Source organism: Hyla sarda, unplaced genomic scaffold (assembly GCF_029499605.1).
Source record: "Hyla sarda isolate aHylSar1 unplaced genomic scaffold, aHylSar1.hap1 scaffold_579, whole genome shotgun sequence".
NCBI classification, from domain to species: Eukaryota; Metazoa; Chordata; class Amphibia; order Anura; family Hylidae; genus Hyla; species Hyla sarda.
This window is the reverse complement of record NW_026610591.1, coordinates 8,042-29,488: the sequence shown is the minus strand read 5'-3', so window position 1 is coordinate 29,488 and position 21,447 is coordinate 8,042. Positions and strand designations below refer to the sequence as shown.

Here is a 21,447-nt window from a genome sequence, read left to right as displayed (position 1 = left end):
CCTCCGCCCACCAAAACTCAAATGCTCATCCTGTGACATTCTATTGATTGAAGACTGAACAGTCAGCCAATTAATGAAATGTCAAAATGAATGATTGAAACATTAGGATGGAGCAGGAAACAAGATTTAAGTGCATTTAAAAAATAACTAAAGTACTCCATCCAACACAAGTAAATGCAAGATGTTTTTGAAATTCTATAAACCAAATTTTATTGACAAAGTAAAAAAAATATTTGACAAACTGATTCTAAAACATTTCATCAGGAGAAAGATTCAATGTCATTAAAAAATGTAATTGACCGTTTTCTTTTTGTATGTTTGTAAAATCATAATCCAGCTCAGCCAGGGCTCCGGGTTACAAGAGTTCTTCATACTTGATGGTTTTCGACTACATAAAACAGCAACTTCAGAAATGCAGAGCTCTCCCCAGTCAGTCAGAATCTGGAAAACAAAGAATTCTAACATTTAGTTTCCACGATAGTTAACCGAAAACAGCAATCTACCACTGGTCCACCAGCACAAGAGGGTTTGGATCCACAAGGGGGGGCTTATGAACCGTTATGCCTTCAAGTGATAAGGAAATAGCTTTGTATTGCTGCTGTAGGCAAACTACTATAGAAATTTATAGTGACAACTAATCCTAAGTGAGTGAGTTGCTCTAGACCAGTGGTCGGCAAGCTGCGGCTCACGAGCCACATGCGGCTCTTTTGTGTGCCGGGCGCTTGCCCCAAAAGTCAGGACTCTGCAGCTAGCCTCTGTCAGTGCGCGCCCTGTGTGCAGCCCCGGCGGCCGGCTCCACACAGCTCCAGTCGGGTCATGTGGTATAGGGGGGGCATGACTTTGTAACGCCGCGGCGGCGCCCTAAGTCTGCCGCTGTCTGCCGCCCTCAGAAGAAGACTGTGCCACCCAAATCAGCAGCGTGTCATCCGGTAGGTGTAGCAAGGGTCTGGCCTGCCTGCCTCTGGAGACTCAATTTCTGTGACAGAAAAAGGAAGGGTTGGAGGGGAATGGGATGAATATGAACTATATGCCTCTGGAACTTGGAAATGAGAGATGTGGGCAGGGCCAGGGAGAGACAAATGAAAGGGGTGACTGATGGCAATCATGGGAGGGGGGGTGGTGATTATGAATTCAGTGTGCCGAACTATGGAAATGAGAGATGTTAACAAGGCAGGGTAAAAAGAAAGGCGTGAAGAGCGACACCGAGGGGGGCGGTAGAGCGACACCGAGGGGGGCGGTAGAGCGACACCGAGGGGGGCGGTAGAGCGACACCGAGGGGGGCGGTAGAGCGACACCGAGGGGGGCGGTAGAGCGACACCGAGGGGGGCGGTAGAGCGACACCGAGGGGGGCGGTAGAGCGACACCGAGGGGGGCGGTAGAGCGACACCGAGGGGGGCGGTAGAGCGACACCGAGGGGGGCGGTAGAGCGACACCGAGGGGGGCGGTAGAGCGACACCGAGGGGGGCGGTAGAGCGACACCGAGGGGGGCGGTAGAGCGACACCGAGGGGGGCGGTAGAGCGACACCGAGGGGGGCGGTAGAGCGACACCGAGGGGGGCGGTAGAGCGACACCGAGGGGGGCGGTAGAGCGACACCGAGGGGGGCGGTAGAGCGACACCGAGGGGGGCGGTAGAGCGACACCGAGGGGGGCGGTAGAGCGACACCGAGGGGGGCGGTAGAGCGACACCGAGGGGGGCGGTAGAGCGACACCGAGGGGGGCGGTAGAGCGACACCGAGGGGGGCGGTAGAGCGACACCGAGGGGGGCGGTAGAGCGACACCGAGGGGGGCGGTAGAGCGACACCGAGGGGGGCGGTAGAGCGACACCGAGGGGGGCGGTAGAGCGACACCGAGGGGGGCGGTAGAGCGACACCGAGGGGGGCGGTAGAGCGACACCGAGGGGGGCGGTAGAGCGACACCGAGGGGGGCGGTAGAGCGACACCGAGGGGGGCGGTAGAGCGACACCGAGGGGGGCGGTAGAGCGACACCGAGGGGGGCGGTAGAGCGACACCGAGGGGGGCGGTAGAGCGACACCGAGGGGGGCGGTAGAGCGACACCGAGGGGGGCGGTAGAGCGACACCGAGGGGGGCGGTAGAGCGACACCGAGGGGGGCGGTAGAGCGACACCGAGGGGGGCGGTAGAGCGACACCGAGGGGGGCGGTAGAGCGACACCGAGGGGGGCGGTAGAGCGACACCGAGGGGGGCGGTAGAGCGACACCGAGGGGGGCGGTAGAGCGACACCGAGGGGGGCGGTAGAGCGACACCGAGGGGGGCGGTAGAGCGACACCGAGGGGGGCGGTAGAGCGACACCGAGGGGGGCGGTAGAGCGACACCGAGGGGGGCGGTAGAGCGACACCGAGGGGGGCGGTAGAGCGACACCGAGGGGGGCGGTAGAGCGACACCGAGGGGGGCGGTAGAGCGACACCGAGGGGGGCGGTAGAGCGACACCGAGGGGGGCGGTAGAGCGACACCGAGGGGGGCGGTAGAGCGACACCGAGGGGGGCGGTAGAGCGACACCGAGGGGGGCGGTAGAGCGACACCGAGGGGGGCGGTAGAGCGACACCGAGGGGGGCGGTAGAGCGACACCGAGGGGGGCGGTAGAGCGACACCGAGGGGGGCGGTAGAGCGACACCGAGGGGGGCGGTAGAGCGACACCGAGGGGGGCGGTAGAGCGACACCGAGGGGGGCGGTAGAGCGACACCGAGGGGGGCGGTAGAGCGACACCGAGGGGGGCGGTAGAGCGACACCGAGGGGGGCGGTAGAGCGACACCGAGGGGGGCGGTAGAGCGACACCGAGGGGGGCGGTAGAGCGACACCGAGGGGGGCGGTAGAGCGACACCGAGGGGGGCGGTAGAGCGACACCGAGGGGGGCGGTAGAGCGACACCGAGGGGGGCGGTAGAGCGACACCGAGGGGGGCGGTAGAGCGACACCGAGGGGGGCGGTAGAGCGACACCGAGGGGGGCGGTAGAGCGACACCGAGGGGGGCGGTAGAGCGACACCGAGGGGGGCGGTAGAGCGACACCGAGGGGGGCGGTAGAGCGACACCGAGGGGGGCGGTAGAGCGACACCGAGGGGGGCGGTAGAGCGACACCGAGGGGGGCGGTAGAGCGACACCGAGGGGGGCGGTAGAGCGACACCGAGGGGGGCGGTAGAGCGACACCGAGGGGGGCGGTAGAGCGACACCGAGGGGGGCGGTAGAGCGACACCGAGGGGGGCGGTAGAGCGACACCGAGGGGGGCGGTAGAGCGACACCGAGGGGGGCGGTAGAGCGACACCGAGGGGGGCGGTAGAGCGACACCGAGGGGGGCGGTAGAGCGACACCGAGGGGGGCGGTAGAGCGACACCGAGGGGGGCGGTAGAGCGACACCGAGGGGGGCGGTAGAGCGACACCGAGGGGGGCGGTAGAGCGACACCGAGGGGGGCGGTAGAGCGACACCGAGGGGGGCGGTAGAGCGACACCGAGGGGGGCGGTAGAGCGACACCGAGGGGGGCGGTAGAGCGACACCGAGGGGGGCGGTAGAGCGACACCGAGGGGGGCGGTAGAGCGACACCGAGGGGGGCGGTAGAGCGACACCGAGGGGGGCGGTAGAGCGACACCGAGGGGGGCGGTAGAGCGACACCGAGGGGGGCGGTAGAGCGACACCGAGGGGGGCGGTAGAGCGACACCGAGGGGGGCGGTAGAGCGACACCGAGGGGGGCGGTAGAGCGACACCGAGGGGGGCGGTAGAGCGACACCGAGGGGGGCGGTAGAGCGACACCGAGGGGGGCGGTAGAGCGACACCGAGGGGGGCGGTAGAGCGACACCGAGGGGGGCGGTAGAGCGACACCGAGGGGGGCGGTAGAGCGACACCGAGGGGGGCGGTAGAGCGACACCGAGGGGGGCGGTAGAGCGACACCGAGGGGGGCGGTAGAGCGACACCGAGGGGGGCGGTAGAGCGACACCGAGGGGGGCGGTAGAGCGACACCGAGGGGGGCGGTAGAGCGACACCGAGGGGGGCGGTAGAGCGACACCGAGGGGGGCGGTAGAGCGACACCGAGGGGGGCGGTAGAGCGACACCGAGGGGGGCGGTAGAGCGACACCGAGGGGGGCGGTAGAGCGACACCGAGGGGGGCGGTAGAGCGACACCGAGGGGGGCGGTAGAGCGACACCGAGGGGGGCGGTAGAGCGACACCGAGGGGGGCGGTAGAGCGACACCGAGGGGGGCGGTAGAGCGACACCGAGGGGGGCGGTAGAGCGACACCGAGGGGGGCGGTAGAGCGACACCGAGGGGGGCGGTAGAGCGACACCGAGGGGGGCGGTAGAGCGACACCGAGGGGGGCGGTAGAGCGACACCGAGGGGGGCGGTAGAGCGACACCGAGGGGGGCGGTAGAGCGACACCGAGGGGGGCGGTAGAGCGACACCGAGGGGGGCGGTAGAGCGACACCGAGGGGGGCGGTAGAGCGACACCGAGGGGGGCGGTAGAGCGACACCGAGGGGGGCGGTAGAGCGACACCGAGGGGGGCGGTAGAGCGACACCGAGGGGGGCGGTAGAGCGACACCGAGGGGGGCGGTAGAGCGACACCGAGGGGGGCGGTAGAGCGACACCGAGGGGGGCGGTAGAGCGACACCGAGGGGGGCGGTAGAGCGACACCGAGGGGGGCGGTAGAGCGACACCGAGGGGGGCGGTAGAGCGACACCGAGGGGGGCGGTAGAGCGACACCGAGGGGGGCGGTAGAGCGACACCGAGGGGGGCGGTAGAGCGACACCGAGGGGGGCGGTAGAGCGACACCGAGGGGGGCGGTAGAGCGACACCGAGGGGGGCGGTAGAGCGACACCGAGGGGGGCGGTAGAGCGACACCGAGGGGGGCGGTAGAGCGACACCGAGGGGGGCGGTAGAGCGACACCGAGGGGGGCGGTAGAGCGACACCGAGGGGGGCGGTAGAGCGACACCGAGGGGGGCGGTAGAGCGACACCGAGGGGGGCGGTAGAGCGACACCGAGGGGGGCGGTAGAGCGACACCGAGGGGGGCGGTAGAGCGACACCGAGGGGGGCGGTAGAGCGACACCGAGGGGGGCGGTAGAGCGACACCGAGGGGGGCGGTAGAGCGACACCGAGGGGGGCGGTAGAGCGACACCGAGGGGGGCGGTAGAGCGACACCGAGGGGGGCGGTAGAGCGACACCGAGGGGGGCGGTAGAGCGACACCGAGGGGGGCGGTAGAGCGACACCGAGGGGGGCGGTAGAGCGACACCGAGGGGGGCGGTAGAGCGACACCGAGGGGGGCGGTAGAGCGACACCGAGGGGGGCGGTAGAGCGACACCGAGGGGGGCGGTAGAGCGACACCGAGGGGGGCGGTAGAGCGACACCGAGGGGGGCGGTAGAGCGACACCGAGGGGGGCGGTAGAGCGACACCGAGGGGGGCGGTAGAGCGACACCGAGGGGGGCAGAAGAGCGACACCGAGGGGGGCAGAAGAGCGACACCGAGGGGGGCAGAAGAGCGACACCGAGGGGGGCAGAAGAGCGACACCGAGGGGGGCAGAAGAGCGACACCGAGGGGGGCAGAAGAGCGACACCGAGGGGGGCAGAAGAGCGACACCGAGGGGGGCAGAAGAGCGACACCGACACTGTGGGATTGACAAAAAGGGTTGATGTAAAAAGGGGGGGGTGTGGACATAAAATTGCGGAGCCAGCAAAATAAGTTAGTGGCCAGGTTCTGAGGTCAATATAGAACAGTGAGGACTATTTGAGTGTGTTTTCACATACTTTTATATGTACTTTTTTTAGTTGTATCTTTATTTTTATTTCATTTTATGTTGTCGTCATTTTTTACTTTTATTCAACTTGACTGCAGAGCCAGTGCAATGTGTGCATTGTGCAGGATGTAATTTTCACTACATTGTAAGGCAAATTTTACGGAATATACCGTTATCGATAAATAATATTGTTCTAAAGTTTTTGTTTTATTACTTGTGTTATTTGTATCCTCCCGACCTATGTGGATACTTGCATGCTGAATATTCTCTATAAAAACGTATTGAAACTAAAAACAGGGTACCATCCTATGTATTTTCGGTTTTAAAAACATGGCTCAAAATTAATTTCAATTGTGGTTTTGGCGAGATTTGGCTCAGTTTAAAAAAAAAAAAAAGGTTGCCCACCACTGCTCAAGACTAACACACTGCTAATTGCCAATACGAGCTCTGTGAACTATAAACAGCAATCTACCACTGGTCCACCAGCACAAGAAAGTTTGGATCCACAAGAGGGGGGGGCTTATGAATCGTTATGCCTTCAAGTGATAATGGAATAGCTTTGTACTGCTGCTGTAAGCAAAATATAAAAGTGCTCATCTCCAATATATTTTTTAGATAAACTCTGTAAACCAAAACAGCAGTCTACCACTGGTCCACCAGCACAAGAAGGTTTGGATCCACAAGAGGGGGGGCTTATGAATCATTATGCCTTCAAGTGATAATGGAATAGCTTTGTACTGCTGCTGTAAGCAAATTAATATAAAAGTGCTCATCTCCAATATATTTTTTAGATAAACTCTGTAAACCAAAACAGCAGTCTACCACTGGTCCACCAGCACAAGAAGGTTTGGATCCACAAGAGGGGGGGGCTTATGAATCATTATGCCTTCAAGTGATAATGGAATAGCTTTGTACTGCTGCAGTATGCAAACTACTATAGAAATTTATAGTGACAACTAATCCTAAGTGAGTGAGTTGCTCTAGACCAGTGGTGGGCAACCTTTTTCTTCAGTTGAGCCAAATCTCGCCAAAACCACGATTGAAATTTATTTTGAGAGCCACATTTTTAAAACCGAAAATACATAGGATGGTACACTGTTTTAGTTTCAATAAGTTTTTATAGAGAATATTATGCATGCAAGTATCCACATAGGTCGGATACAAATAACTAATAAAACAAAAACTTTAGAATAATATTTATAGATAACGTTAAATAAAGTAAAATTTGCCTTACAATGTAGAGAAAATTACATCCTGACTAATTGGGATCTGTGGATGACACATATATGGCATCTTATGTGTGTGTAAATAGTATTATAAAATTAGTGGGGCTCATCATGGATATTTTAAGCAGGGTTCTCCACCTTGATGGATACACCCAAACAGTAGGCAAGAAGTAAAAGTAATAAAACAGGCATGCACACATTGCACTGGCTCTGCAGTCAAGTTGAATAAAAGTATGTGAAAACACACTCAAATAGTCCTCACTGGTACTGTTCTATATTGACCTCAGAACCTGGCCACTAACTTATTTTGCTTGCCCCTCCGTGCCACATCTCTGCCCCTCCGTGCCACATCTCTGCCCCTCCGTGCCACATCTCTGCCCCTCCGTGCCACATCTCTGCCCCTCCGTGCCACATCTCTGCCCCTCCATGCCACATCTCTGCCCCTCCATGCCACATCTCTGCCCCTCCATGCCACATCTCTGCCCCTCCATGCCACATCTCTGCCCCTCCATGCCACATCTCTGCCCCTCCATGCCACATCTCTGCCCCTCCATGCCACATCTCTGCCCCTCCATGCCACATCTCTGCCCCTCCATGCCACATCTCTGCCCCTCCATGCCACATCTCTGCCCCTCCATGCCACATCTCTGCCCCTCCATGCCACATCTCTGCCCCTCCATGCCACATCTCTGCCCCTCCATGCCACATCTCTGCCCCTCCATGCCACATCTCTGCCCCTCCATGCCACATCTCTGCCCCTCCATGCCACATCTCTGCCCCTCCATGCCACATCTCTGCCCCTCCATGCCACATCTCTGCCCCTCCATGCCACATCTCTGCCCCTCCATGCCACATCTCTGCCCCTCCATGCCACATCTCTGCCCCTCCATGCCACATCTCTGCCCCTCCATGCCACATCTCTGCCCCTCCATGCCACATCTCTGCCCCTCCATGCCACATCTCTGCCCCTCCATGCCACATCTCTGCCCCTCCATGCCACATCTCTGCCCCTCCATGCCACATCTCTGCCCCTCCATGCCACATCTCTGCCCCTCCATGCCACATCTCTGCCCCTCCATGCCACATCTCTGCCCCTCCATGCCACATCTCTGCCCCTCCATGCCACATCTCTGCCCCTCCATGCCACATCTCTGCCCCTCCATGCCACATCTCTGCCCCTCCATGCCACATCTCTGCCCCTCCATGCCACATCTCTGCCCCTCCATGCCACATCTCTGCCCCTCCATGCCACATCTCTGCCCCTCCATGCCACATCTCTGCCCCTCCATGCCACATCTCTGCCCCTCCATGCCACATCTCTGCCCCTCCATGCCACATCTCTGCCCCTCCATGCCACATCTCTGCCCCTCCATGCCACATCTCTGCCCCTCCATGCCACATCTCTGCCCCTCCATGCCACATCTCTGCCCCTCCATGCCACATCTCTGCCCCTCCATGCCACATCTCTGCCCCTCCATGCCACATCTCTGCCCCTCCATGCCACATCTCTGCCCCTCCATGCCACATCTCTGCCCCTCCATGCCACATCTCTGCCCCTCCATGCCACATCTCTGCCCCTCCATGCCACATCTCTGCCCCTCCATGCCACATCTCTGCCCCTCCATGCCACATCTCTGCCCCTCCATGCCACATCTCTGCCCCTCCATGCCACATCTCTGCCCCTCCATGCCACATCTCTGCCCCTCCATGCCACATCTCTGCCCCTCCATGCCACATCTCTGCCCCTCCATGCCACATCTCTGCCCCTCCATGCCACATCTCTGCCCCTCCATGCCACATCTCTGCCCCTCCATGCCACATCTCTGCCCCTCCATGCCACATCTCTGCCCCTCCATGCCACATCTCTGCCCCTCCATGCCACATCTCTGCCCCTCCATGCCACATCTCTGCCCCTCCATGCCACATCTCTGCCCCTCCATGCCACATCTCTGCCCCTCCATGCCACATCTCTGCCCCTCCATGCCACATCTCTGCCCCTCCATGCCACATCTCTGCCCCTCCATGCCACATCTCTGCCCCTCCATGCCACATCTCTGCCCCTCCATGCCACATCTCTGCCCCTCCATGCCACATCTCTGCCCCTCCATGCCACATCTCTGCCCCTCCATGCCACATCTCTGCCCCTCCATGCCACATCTCTGCCCCTCCATGCCACATCTCTGCCCCTCCATGCCACATCTCTGCCCCTCCATGCCACATCTCTGCCCCTCCATGCCACATCTCTGCCCCTCCATGCCACATCTCTGCCCCTCCATGCCACATCTCTGCCCCTCCATGCCACATCTCTGCCCCTCCATGCCACATCTCTGCCCCTCCATGCCACATCTCTGCCCCTCCATGCCACATCTCTGCCCCTCCATGCCACATCTCTGCCCCTCCATGCCACATCTCTGCCCCTCCATGCCACATCTCTGCCCCTCCATGCCACATCTCTGCCCCTCCATGCCACATCTCTGCCCCTCCATGCCACATCTCTGCCCCTCCATGCCACATCTCTGCCCCTCCATGCCACATCTCTGCCCCTCCATGCCACATCTCTGCCCCTCCATGCCACATCTCTGCCCCTCCATGCCACATCTCTGCCCCTCCATGCCACATCTCTGCCCCTCCATGCCACATCTCTGCCCCTCCATGCCACATCTCTGCCCCTCCATGCCACATCTCTGCCCCTCCATGCCACATCTCTGCCCCTCCATGCCACATCTCTGCCCCTCCATGCCACATCTCTGCCCCTCCATGCCACATCTCTGCCCCTCCATGCCACATCTCTGCCCCTCCATGCCACATCTCTGCCCCTCCATGCCACATCTCTGCCCCTCCATGCCACATCTCTGCCCCTCCATGCCGGCCATCACGCCTTTCTTTTTACCCTGCCCTGTTCACATCTCTAATTTCCATAGTTAGGCACACTTAATTCATAATCACCCCCCCCCCCTCCTCCATGATGGCCATCAGTCACCCCTTTCATTTGTCTCTCCCTGGCCCTGCCCACATCTCTCATTTCCAAGTTCCAGAGGCATATAGTTCATATTCATCCCCTCCTCCCCTCCATTCCCCCTCAACCCTTCCTTTTTCTGTCACAGAAATGGAGTCTCCAGAGGCAGGCAGGCCAGGCTATTGCTTCACCTACCGGATGACACGCTGCTGATTTGGGAGGCACAGTCTTCTGAGGGCGGCAGAGGATGCTGCCTCGCCGCCGTGGCGCCACACAGAAAGTCACGCCCCCTTATACCACATGACCCGACTGGAGCCAACCGCCAGGGCTGCACACAGGGCGCGCACTGACAGAGGCTAGCTGCAGAGTCCTGACTTTTGGGGCGGCCGCCCGAGAGGAGGGAGGGGAGCGGGCGCGGCACACTAAAGAGCCACATTAAAGTGTCTAAAGAGCGACTTGCCGACCACTGCTCTAGACTAACACACTGCTAATTGCCAATACGAGCTCTGTGAACTATAAACAGCAGTCTACCACTGGTCCACCAGCACAAGAAGGTTTGGATCCACAAGAGGGGGGGCTTATGAATCGTTATGCCTTCAAGTGATAATGGAATAGCTTTGTACTGCTGTGGTAAGTAAACTATAGAACTAAGTGAGTTAGTCTAAAGCAAGCTAACACATTGCTTATATCCAATACATTTTGAAGTTAAGCTCCTTTAATACAAAAAAATAAAGCAGTCTATCACTGGTCCACCAGCACAGAAAGGTTTGGATCCATAAGGGGGGGCTTATGAACCGTTATGCCTTCAAGTGATAATGGAATAGCTTCGTACTGCCATTCTTCTTTAATAGTAAGGACTTACCATGCGATTATGGCCAGATGCAGGTCTCTTTGCCGATTGGATGTATGTATAAGTGCTATAATTGTAAAGTATCATCACTCAGTCACTTGCTCCTGCTGTGCTGTGTTTTTACTATTCAACAAGTCCTGCCCCATTCTACCTCGTCCTTATCTTTAGTGACTATGGCAATCATATCCATAATTTGGCCAAGTATGGAGTAGTATGTGACTCCACTGCACCTGTATATGCCTACGGAGTATGAAGAGTTATATGTATGTCACATGTTCCTCCATTATCAGCCTTGTTATGGACAGGATCATCATAATCACTGTAGAGAGACTGGGCAGTACAGTGGGAGGGCTTTTCATACAGTGAAAACTGCACAGCAGTAGCAAGTAAAGATGAGTGACAACACTTCTAAAATTAAGGATATTGTGGGAACGCTCTTAGGCGAATAAGTTGTTTAAGGCTCTTCAAAAATCCACATCAGGCAGTAGAATCAACATCTCATACCTACAAGAAAAAAAACAGTAAGTAAATTGAAATACCTGTTGAATCCAGGAGGGGTGATCATAAGATTGGCTATTTCAACCTACACACTACCCATTATTGGTTTAGTAATATACATCAATAATTAGCTGATTATTTAGGTTTAAAGGAGTAGTGTAGAAGAACTTTAGGATCCTATTGTGCCTGGGCTGCAAAAAGTAAAAAAATTATAAAAAAAGATAACTCTCCTTCCACCTTCACCTTTGGTCTGTCTTCTTCCTACTTCCGTGTGTACAGATAGTCACACTGGTCAGTGTATCGCTGGTTGCAGTGATGTCCTGCCTCGGTCGGTGATAGGCTGAGCGCAGGGTCAGGGCCTGTTACATGACCCTACACTTAACACAACAGGCCCTGACACTGCACTCAGCCTATCAAGGGCCAAGGCAGGACATCGCAGCGGCCAGCAATACACTGACCTCAGTTTGAAGATCTGTGCACACAAAAGCAGGAAAAAGACGGGAACCGGACGACCAAAGAGCTAGTGGCACAACGGTGGAAGGTAAGCAAGTTTTTTTACTTTTTGCATCCTGGGCACAATAAGATCATAAAGTCCTGCTACTCTAATTTTAGCTTCTTCCACATGGTGCCACACTGAAACCCCCTAGGTTACCAGTGCAATAAGTCATGCTTAGGTAGCTACTGACTATCCTGACAGAACTACATAAATCCTACTTCTCTGGATGATGCCAGCACTGAAGCAGTAATGCACTGCATCAATATTTAGGGTTAGTTATAGCTACTTCCACATGGTGGCATTCTGATAACGTTTCTAACAAACTGCCATTTTGCTATTAAGCATTATAAAAGGTTGTTATACTGCTCAGTAAAACATACATTCTGGTAGCATCTCAGTAGAGGTATATGTCTGGTAACTGAATAGGGTAAAAGGTTATGAACCAGGGCATATGCCTTTCAAGTGTACTGCCATTCTTTAGGGGAAAAAGAAAAAACGTAAAAACCTATGGCCTTACCATATGAGAATGACTAGATGTCATGTTCAGTACAGTAAGAGGGGAAGTTTAGGGTGGTTCTTAGATCCACAACAAGCAGTAGAATAAACATTTCATACCTACAAGGGCTAAAAGGGGCAAACTCAGTAAGTTATAGAAACACCTGTGAGTATAGTTCATATGCCAATCGCTAGAACCAAAGATATAGAAGTAGAGGAGAAAAAAATGTAATCAAAGACAGAGCTAGAAAAAAAGAATCAGAAACGTAAATGTGGAAACAATCAGCATCAGTTAGCCAATTTAAGTTTAAAAAGCTATAATGGCGAGCAACCCACAGTTTAAGTGTTTTATATGGATAGACATCACACCAAATCATCAAATATGAAAGACTGCTTTCTACAGACTAAGGCCTACATAAGGCCTTAACAGTGCTCACCCTTGCTAGTTGTTAGCTACTTCTGCTCCTTCACTTCTTGTCTTCACACGAACGCGATGTGCCTTCTTTAACAGAAGTCTGCCAGTGCAGTGAAGACCGCAGTTTTAGCCAAGGTATCACTGAGGACAGGCTAAGCAGCGGTCTCTGGTAGGAAGACTGCTTGCCTGTTACTTTGTGCCTCTGTTATTGCACAGATTCCCTTTCACCTTTCCCCCACAGAGTGCCTATCACGTTCTGTACCCTTTTTTCCTACCCCTACAGAGGCTACACCCCATCACGAAGTGCTTGCAACTCTCTGTATCCTTGAACCCAGCAGGCCCTCTGCCGCCTTATGTCTCCCTGCCCCTATGGCCCCTGTCACATTCTCTTTTCCTGTACTTTTCCCCTAAGGCACTGTATCCCTACCACCTTCTCCAACCTCCTCTAACAGAACCCCTACCAACTTCTCCCTTCCATCGAATCCATATCCCCACCTCCCCTTCAAGACTTCTTGCCTCCTTCTGAGCCACTGCCCTAGGTAGAGCCCTAGCCACCTACTTTCTCACTTTCCTATACCCCACCTAGCACTCCTATCACTTTCTGTACCCCTTTTCCTAACAGCAGTGCTTCCACCTTTCTACCTTCCAAATCACCAACCCCCTCTAGCATCTGTTTCAAGCCACCATCCCTAACAAGGCCACCCCCCCCTCACACAGAACCCCCGACACCTTCTGATTCCCTTCACCAGAATCCTTGTGTACCATGTCGCAGACCTTCCCCCCTTTACAGAGCCTCTGGCACCTTAACCCCCACTGCCGCCCCCCTCCCCCCCCAAAGAGCTCCCTACATCTGTTGCCCATCCTTGAAGATGAAACAGACATGATGGCAGAAGCTCTGGACGAGTGATGGTGCAAGTTCTAGGGCCTCTGTAAGGGGGGGGGGGGGATATAGTGATGTGGAACACAAAAGGAGGCAAGGACTCTGTTGGGGGAGGTCCAAAGATGCCAGTGGCTCTGTGAGTGAGCTTTGAGGGTAGGGGGCTAGAAGCAGAAGCCAGGAGAGGTTAGGGATCTAGAAGGCAGAAAGGTGGAAGGACTATTGTTAGGAGATGGAGTACAGAAGGTGGCAGGGGTACTGTGTGGGGTACAGGAAGGTAGGAAAGTAGGTGACTAGAGCTGTCTTGGGCAGAGGCTCAGAAGGTTGTAGGGAGTCTTGAAGGGGAGATGGGGACACGGATAATGATGCAAGGTGAAAGGTGGAAAGGGCTTCAAGGGCAGAGAACAGGGGGACAGAATGTGGCAGGCAACAACAGTCTTCCACTCATCCACAGAATAGAAAGGTTTGGCGTCACAATCAGGAGCCAAGGGTTAATGGCGGCTGTAATAATTAAGCTATGTTGCAGCAGCTAAGGGATAACAGCTGCTGCGGGCTTATTCAATATCATTGGAGAGGCATAATGGTTACAAGAATAAGCTTTGTACTGCTGCTATAAGCTTTGGAGGTTAGAGAGACAAGGTGGCAGAGACTCTGCTGGCTTCAAGGAAAGTTGTGAGTTCTCCTTGATGGGGCATAGCCTCTGTGGGGATAGGGCAGAAGGATACAGAAGGTGGTAGGCACTATGTGGGGGACAGGTGACAGGGCCTCTGTGAAAGAACAGGGGGCACAAAGTGACAAGCAAGCAGTATTCCTACCAGGGACTGCTGCTTAGCTTGCCCTTAGTGATATCTTGGCTGGAATAGCTGTTTTCACTGCACTGGCAGACATGTGGACATCCACCTACCACTGCCCACCAGAGAGAGCTGTGAGGACGAGGAGAGAAGGGACAGGAGCACTGTTTCTTAGACCTCACATTACACTTCCAACTGGGCCTCTTACAGCAGTACCACCAAGGGGAAAACCAGGGTCAAAAATCCCAGTTATGTAGATACTGTCACATGGTGCCACAATGATAACCCCTCCCCATTATCCTTGCAACGAGCCATGCTTAAGTAGCTACTACATAATTATGAAATTGGAACTTACTGAGTGCAGCTCCTTCCAGTCTGGGTAGATATCCGGTAATGCTGAGGCTGATGTAGAGGTTGGTAGTATTACTCTCCTAGGAATGTGTGTCCAGAGTTAGGAGGCAGCACCAAATGCTCCTGCTAATAAGAAAAATTTTTTAAAAATATATCTAGATATTCCATCTTAATTTGGATTTATAGTAATAGAAAACATGGCTGATTTATTGTTTTAGTTATCACAGCTCATCCCTACTGAGTGAGGCTAAATTGCGATACTGTACAATGGATGGATAGGTGTGGTACCGTACTTTGAAGAAAGCAGCCATGTTTTTCTAATCCCATATAACCCCCTTTAAATAACATTTCAAGCAAAAAATAATTTACTGTTGTGCATATGCAATATCCGACAGTGTGGAGTATGGCAAGGGAGAGAGCACATCAAAGTGAGGATTCCTCAGTATCAGCCTAGAATGGAATACCAAGATATCCTGTGGTGTACAGCAGCCAATGCCATTCATGTCAGTGGCAAGAACGGAATCACCTAGTGACCTGTATTCTGCTGGTATACGTTAGTGTAACGGGACAAATAATTTTATATCAGGGGAATGCAGCCTAAATGGAGTCACTAGACTCCGTTGATGCCAATGAAATTAATTTCACCATCTGCTGTATGTCACAGTATACATTAGAATTCTATACTCAGTGGGATACCTATGGATAACTGAGGAAAAAAGCAGTATAAACCTCAGTATACCCATGTATAGTACGTGTATGAATTAATAAAACCTATATACAGCACTAAGCTGGAGAGAGGTAGAGGATACACTAGGCACACACATACGCCACCCTCATACATTAGGGTAGGGCTTGGTAAAGCTCAGGCACCAGTTTGCCACGGTGACCAAGAATTTCATGCTGGCGTCAGATGTTTGTGAGCTCAAATAGTAGAGGTGGCGTACAGAGGTTAGATACACCCAGGTGCAGATGTATTCTCTCAGAATTGAGCACTAAGCTGCCTGCGCAGAAAGTGGCGCTGCTCGTGCCACCCATAGTGGTGGCAAGAAGTAGCACCTTCCTCACTTCCACTCCTTTTACCCCATAATAAAACCACAAGACTGCAGTATGGCCAGAGCGGTAGCTTAGGGTGTTTTCTATCCCTTGGTCGCTGTGTGCCCTCCCAACCTACATGGAGATCTGAAGAAAAAAGGCAGTTATAGAGGCAAGGAAGACACTCAGGAGGTGGCAGCAGGAGAGTGCCCTGCTGCCACCAGCCAGTTGAGTGCTATTGGCGCTGCCATGTGGGGAAGGGAGATGAGGAAACATTCTGTTTATAGAGTCCTCGATATTGCTAAGGTCTAGTTACAACCCCTTAGAGGGGTACTCCGCCCCTAAACATGTTCTCATTTATCCAAAGGATAGGGGATAAGATGTCTGATCGTGGGGTTCCAGCCGCTGGGGACCCCCATGATCTCTCCTATAGCACCCCTGTTCATGAGCTGCACAGAGAGAAGATCACGCCGTGGATGATGACAGGTGATAAAGGGACCAAGATATTGTGACGACCTGCCCCCTCAATGCAAGCCTATGGGAGGGGGCGTGACAGGTTAACATTGTAATTTTTTTTTTTATCATGTGACTCAAGGATTTCTATTGAAGAAATGGGGGGGGGGGGGGCTGAATGCCAGAAAAAACACAAATGTTTAACTAACATGGTGTTTAGCTCCTTAAGGACTGAGGGCATACCTGTACGCCCTAAATCCACTCCCGTTCTATAACAGGGGGGGGCCACGCCATAGCCCCGCGTCATAGTGGGTCGGGCCGAGACCAGTGGCTAATGCGCCGCTAGTAACCCTTTAGAAGCGGAGTTCAAAGTTCAGGGGGCTGTTCGGGATCGCCGCAGTGAAATTGCGGCATCCCTAACAGCTGTAAGAGAGCAGGAGGGTCCCTTACCTTGCCTTCTGTTGTCCGATCGCCGAACGACAGCTAAGTGCCTGAGATCCAGGCATGAGCGGTCAAGCGGCAGAATCATTGATAAATGGTTTCCAATGAGAAACCTTTGATCCTTGTAAAAGGATCAGTGTGTGCAGTGTTATAGCCCCCTATGGGAGCTATAACATTCAATTTTTTTTTTCACTTTTTTGCACTGATCATTTAACCCCTTCCCTAATAAAAGTTTGAAATCACCCCCTTTCAGAGTTATTTTTTCTGGTTGGGGTTAATGACTAGCAGCGGCGGGATCCCTGCTATAAGTCATTCAGGTCCTGGCTACTGATAGGAACCATCTGCAGAAATGTATTTAACCATTGTGTACAGGAAAAAAAAAAAAAAAAAAAAAAAAATAAGAACAGATCAGTGGCTTTCTTTTTTAAATAATGAAATCAATGGGAAATTAATTATGGTCCATCGCATACCTTTTTTAGGGTAGGGTCACAGGTAACGCCATTGACCGTCCCTAGAGTGTGCGCCCATTGTTTGCTCCTAGCAGCAATCTGCCCCCAGGAGCAGACACACAGGGACCTCCGGGCACAGTGTACTCCAACACCCCCCCCCCCCCACCCGTTTTGAGATAGGCCAAAAACTGCCGCAAAGTCTTTGTACACTGCACATGCTCGCAACGACTCGCTGGTCCCTGTCGTGCCTGCGTTGTCTGCTAGTAGCAGCAATCCGCAATCGGGAGGCACACTCTAGTCTCCGACTGATCTGCAACGTAAAATATGCTACAGATCCATTACGTGTGACCCTGCCCTAAGTGTATTAAAGGCTACTTCGGTGGAAAAAAAATTCAAGTCAATAAAGCTTAATCCTTCCAGTACTTATCAACTGTTTACTCTACAGACTAACTTGAGTTCTTTTCTGTCTGACCACAGCATTATCTGCTCACATCTGTCAGGACCTGTCCAGAGTAGGATCAAATCCCCATAGCAAACCTCTCCTGCTCTGGACAGTTCCTGACATGGACAGAGGTGTCAGCAGAGAGCACTGTGGTCAGACAGAAAAGAACAACTCAACTTCCTCTGTAGTATACATCAGCTAAGTACAGGAAGGATTAATATTTTTTTTATAGAGTTAATTTACAAATCTAACTTTCTAGAACCAGTTGATTTGAAAAAGAAAAAAAAAATATATATATATATATATATATATTTTTTTTCCACCCGAACAACCCTTTAACCCCTTCCCGACCCATGACATACATGTACGTCATGGGTCGGCTCCCATTCTATAACACGGGGCCACTCCATCATAGCGGGTGGGGCCCGGCACCTAGCCACGGCCGGGACCCATGGCTAATAGCGCGCAAAAGTTGATGGCCGCATCTAAAGTGAAACAAAAACGTTGCCAGTTAGCTCAGGGAGCTGATCGGGATCGCCACGGTGAAATCGCGGCATACCGACAGCTTACAGGACAGCCGGAGGGTCCTTACTTGCCTCCATGCTGTCCAATCGCTGAATGACTGCTCATTGCCTGAGATCCAGGCACGAGCAGTCAAGCGGCAGAATCATCGATCAGTGGTTTCCTATGAGAAACCGTGATCAATGTAAAAGATCAGTGTGTGCAGTTTTATAGCCCCCTATGGGAGCTATAACATTGCAAAAAAAAATAAGTGAAAATAAAAAAAAATAAAAAATGATTAAAGATCAGTTAACCCCTTCCCCAATAAAAGTTTGAATCCCCCCCCCCTTTCCCTTAAAAAAATAAATAGAAATAACCATGTGATATGGCCACGTGAGGAAATAGTTTATTAAACAGTCAATGGCGTACGTGCAAAAAAATTCCAAAGTGGCGTATTTCTGGTCACTTTTTATAATCATGAAAAATTTAATAAAAAGCTATCACAAAGTCCGATCATTGCAAAAATTAAAAACGTCAGATCAGGGCGCAAAAATTAGCCCTCATACCGCCCCGTACATGGAAAAATAAAAAAAAGTTATAGGGGGTGGGAACATGACAATTTTAAACGTATACATTTTCCTTAATGTAGTTATGATTTTTTCCATAAGTACAACAAAATCAAACATAAGTAGGGAATCATTTTAATCATATGGACCTACAGAATAAAGATAAAGTGTCATTTTTTTACCGAAAAATTTACTGCATAGAAACTGAAGCCCCAAAAGTTACAAAATGGTGTTTTTTCTTCAATTTTGTCACATAATGATTTTTTTTTCCATTTCACAGTAGATTTTTGGGTAAAATGACTGATTAGAGTAGAATTGGTGGTGCAAAAAATAAGCCATCATATGGATTTTTAGGTGCAAAATTTAAAACGTTACGTTTTTTTAAAGGTAAGGAGGAAAAAAATTGTGCAAAAACTGAAAAACCCTAGGTCATAAAGGGGTTAAACATTTACATGATGCACAAACAAAAGTGCAGTGTGAACCCACCCATTACAGCTGCATCCATTTACAGATTTTATTTCCATTTAATACGTTATTAACCTCTTAAGGACGCAGGGCGTATGGATACGCCCTGCATCCCGAGTCCTTAAGGACGCAGGGCGTATCCATACGCCCGTGGGAATTCCGGTCCCCACCGCTAGCCGGTTGGGGACCGGAGCCGGATGCCTGCTGAAATCGTTCAGCAGGCATCCCGGCATATCGCCCAGGGGGGTCATTATGTCCCCCCATGTCGGCGATCGCAGCACATCGCTCATCAATTCAGATGAGCGATGCGCTGCGATTCCGTTCCCCGCCGCTCGCCGGGCGGGGATCGGAGCCGGATGTCTGCTGATTTCTATCAGCAGACATCCCGGCAGTGTGCCGGAGGAGGTCCGGAGGACCTCCTATACCGGCGATCGCTGCAGGACGCCGGTAACTACTAACCGGCGTTCTGCAGCGGTTCCGGGTCATCAGGGTCACGTGTGACCCTGTGACCCGAATATAGATGGTGACTGGTGGTGTAGTATACACCACCAATCACCATCCATGCTGTACTGGGGGCTGGCATTGTGGCCACCCCCCTCAGTACAGTTGTGATTGGGTGGCCAAAGTGGCCACACCAATCACATAGTAATGGGAGGGGATCTGGTGGGCTAGGAGCATGTTGCTCCGTTCTGCCCGCCATTTCAGAGAGATCTGGTGTGCAGGACGGAGCCCCGTGCTGCCCACCATCCCCTCAGTAAAAAAAAGTGCCCCTTGCCCCCTTTCTGTGGCCCCTTGGCACAGAAATCCCCAGGGATAGCTTTAGATTTAGGTAGGGACAGGCTAGGGTTAAAAAAAAAAAGTTTTTATTATTTTTTTTTTTTCAGCGTACCTCAGTGGGTGTCCGTGGGTCCGTAGCACCTTTAGCTGCGTGACCCCAGCCCTGCTGGGTCGCTGCGGTCTGCCGCCAGCCTTTTTTTTGGCGCAGATCTTATTTTTTTTTTTTTTTTTTTTTTAAGCGTGTGTGCGGACCCTCTTAGTTATAAAAGAGCGGTCCGCCACCGTTTGTTAGAGCCCACCCGCCGCTGATCAGTCCCGTAGTACTGATCAGTGTTTTTTTTTGTGGTGCCGGCGCTTTTTTTCGCGTTTTCTAGCGTTTTTTGCACCCATAGGCGGTCCGTGCCACCAGCAGCAGGCGTGTACTGTGTGGCCGGACCTTACCTGTGTGTGTGCGGCGTGCCTCACCGCTGTCAGTGATTTATCACTGATCAGCGTTTTTTTTTGTGGTAAAGGCACTTTTTTCGGTTAACGCATATTTTTTTTTTGCACCCATAGGCGGTCCGTGCCACCAGTAGCAGGCGTGTACTGTGTGGACGGACCGTACCTGTGTGTGCAGCCTGTCCCACCGCTGTCAGTGATTTATCACTGATCAGCATTTTTTTTTTGGGTTCAGGCGGGTGCATTTTTTCGGGGTTAAGCGTTTTTTTTATTTTATTTTTCGGGTTTTTTGTGTGGGGGTCTGTGTACAAGCCACCAGCCACTGTTCTGGGCTGAGTGGCCGGACCCCCCCACTGACTTCTGTGCCCCCTGCCGCCACAAGCGCTAATCAGTGCGCACACCACTGATTAGATAAACGCTTTTTTTTGGCGTAGGGCTTTTTTGCGCTAAAAGTCCCTTTTTTGTTTTTAAAAAAGTTGCCTTTTTATTTTTTTTCTGTTAGGGCGGGTTAGTTTAGTTAGGTTAGGTTAGGTTGGGTTAGGGCGGGTTAGGGAGGTAATATCGCACCACACCACACGCAGCACACACACCAATAAAGTTTTCCCCCCACACACACATACCCGTATCCCCATTAGAGTAGGGAAATGGCCCGCAGAGCGTTTTCGGCGGAGGAGGCATATGCCATAATTGCCTCCGACACCGAGAGCTGCTCAGAGGACGATGAAGACCCCACCTTCCTTATTTCATCGTCCTCCTCATCATCTAGTTCAGATGATGAGCCACCAAGGCGGCGAACTCGCCGCCGTGCGGCGCCGCAAACCTCCTCTGCCCTTGACCCTGTGCCCCATGCTAGTATGAGTCCCCCTGGTGCTCATACTAGTGAAGCCCCCCAGCCAAGGTCACTGGTACCTCGTACCGGAGAACTTGACTGGGCCGAGCCAGCGGACCACGAGCCCGTGATTCCTGAGTTTGTTGGCGACTCAGGAATCAAGATTAACATCGCCGGGTTCACTGAAAAGGACTTTTTCGGTCATTTTTTCAGTGACGACTTTGTTAATCTAATGGTTACACAGACGAATCTGTACGCCCAACAGTTCGTCGCCGCTAACCCGGGCTCACTTTTAGCTAGACCCGGCGGCTGGACTCCAGTCGATGCAGCCGAAATGAGGACCTTTTGGGGCCTCGTGCTGCATATGGG

At 53.2% G+C, this 21,447-nt stretch overlaps 1 long non-coding RNA gene across 1 annotated transcript; it reads right to left on the bottom strand.

The window, feature by feature from the left end:
• Nucleotides 1-210: 210 nt before the first annotated feature.
• Nucleotides 211-14,828, bottom strand: LOC130340254 (uncharacterized). Its single transcript, XR_008880415.1, has 3 exons — nucleotides 14,690-14,828; nucleotides 10,775-11,266; nucleotides 211-441 (listed from the first exon to the last, which is right to left on the bottom strand). It is a non-coding gene; the product is annotated as an uncharacterized LOC130340254 (long non-coding RNA).
• Between the last annotated feature and the right edge of the window lie 6,619 nt (nucleotides 14,829-21,447).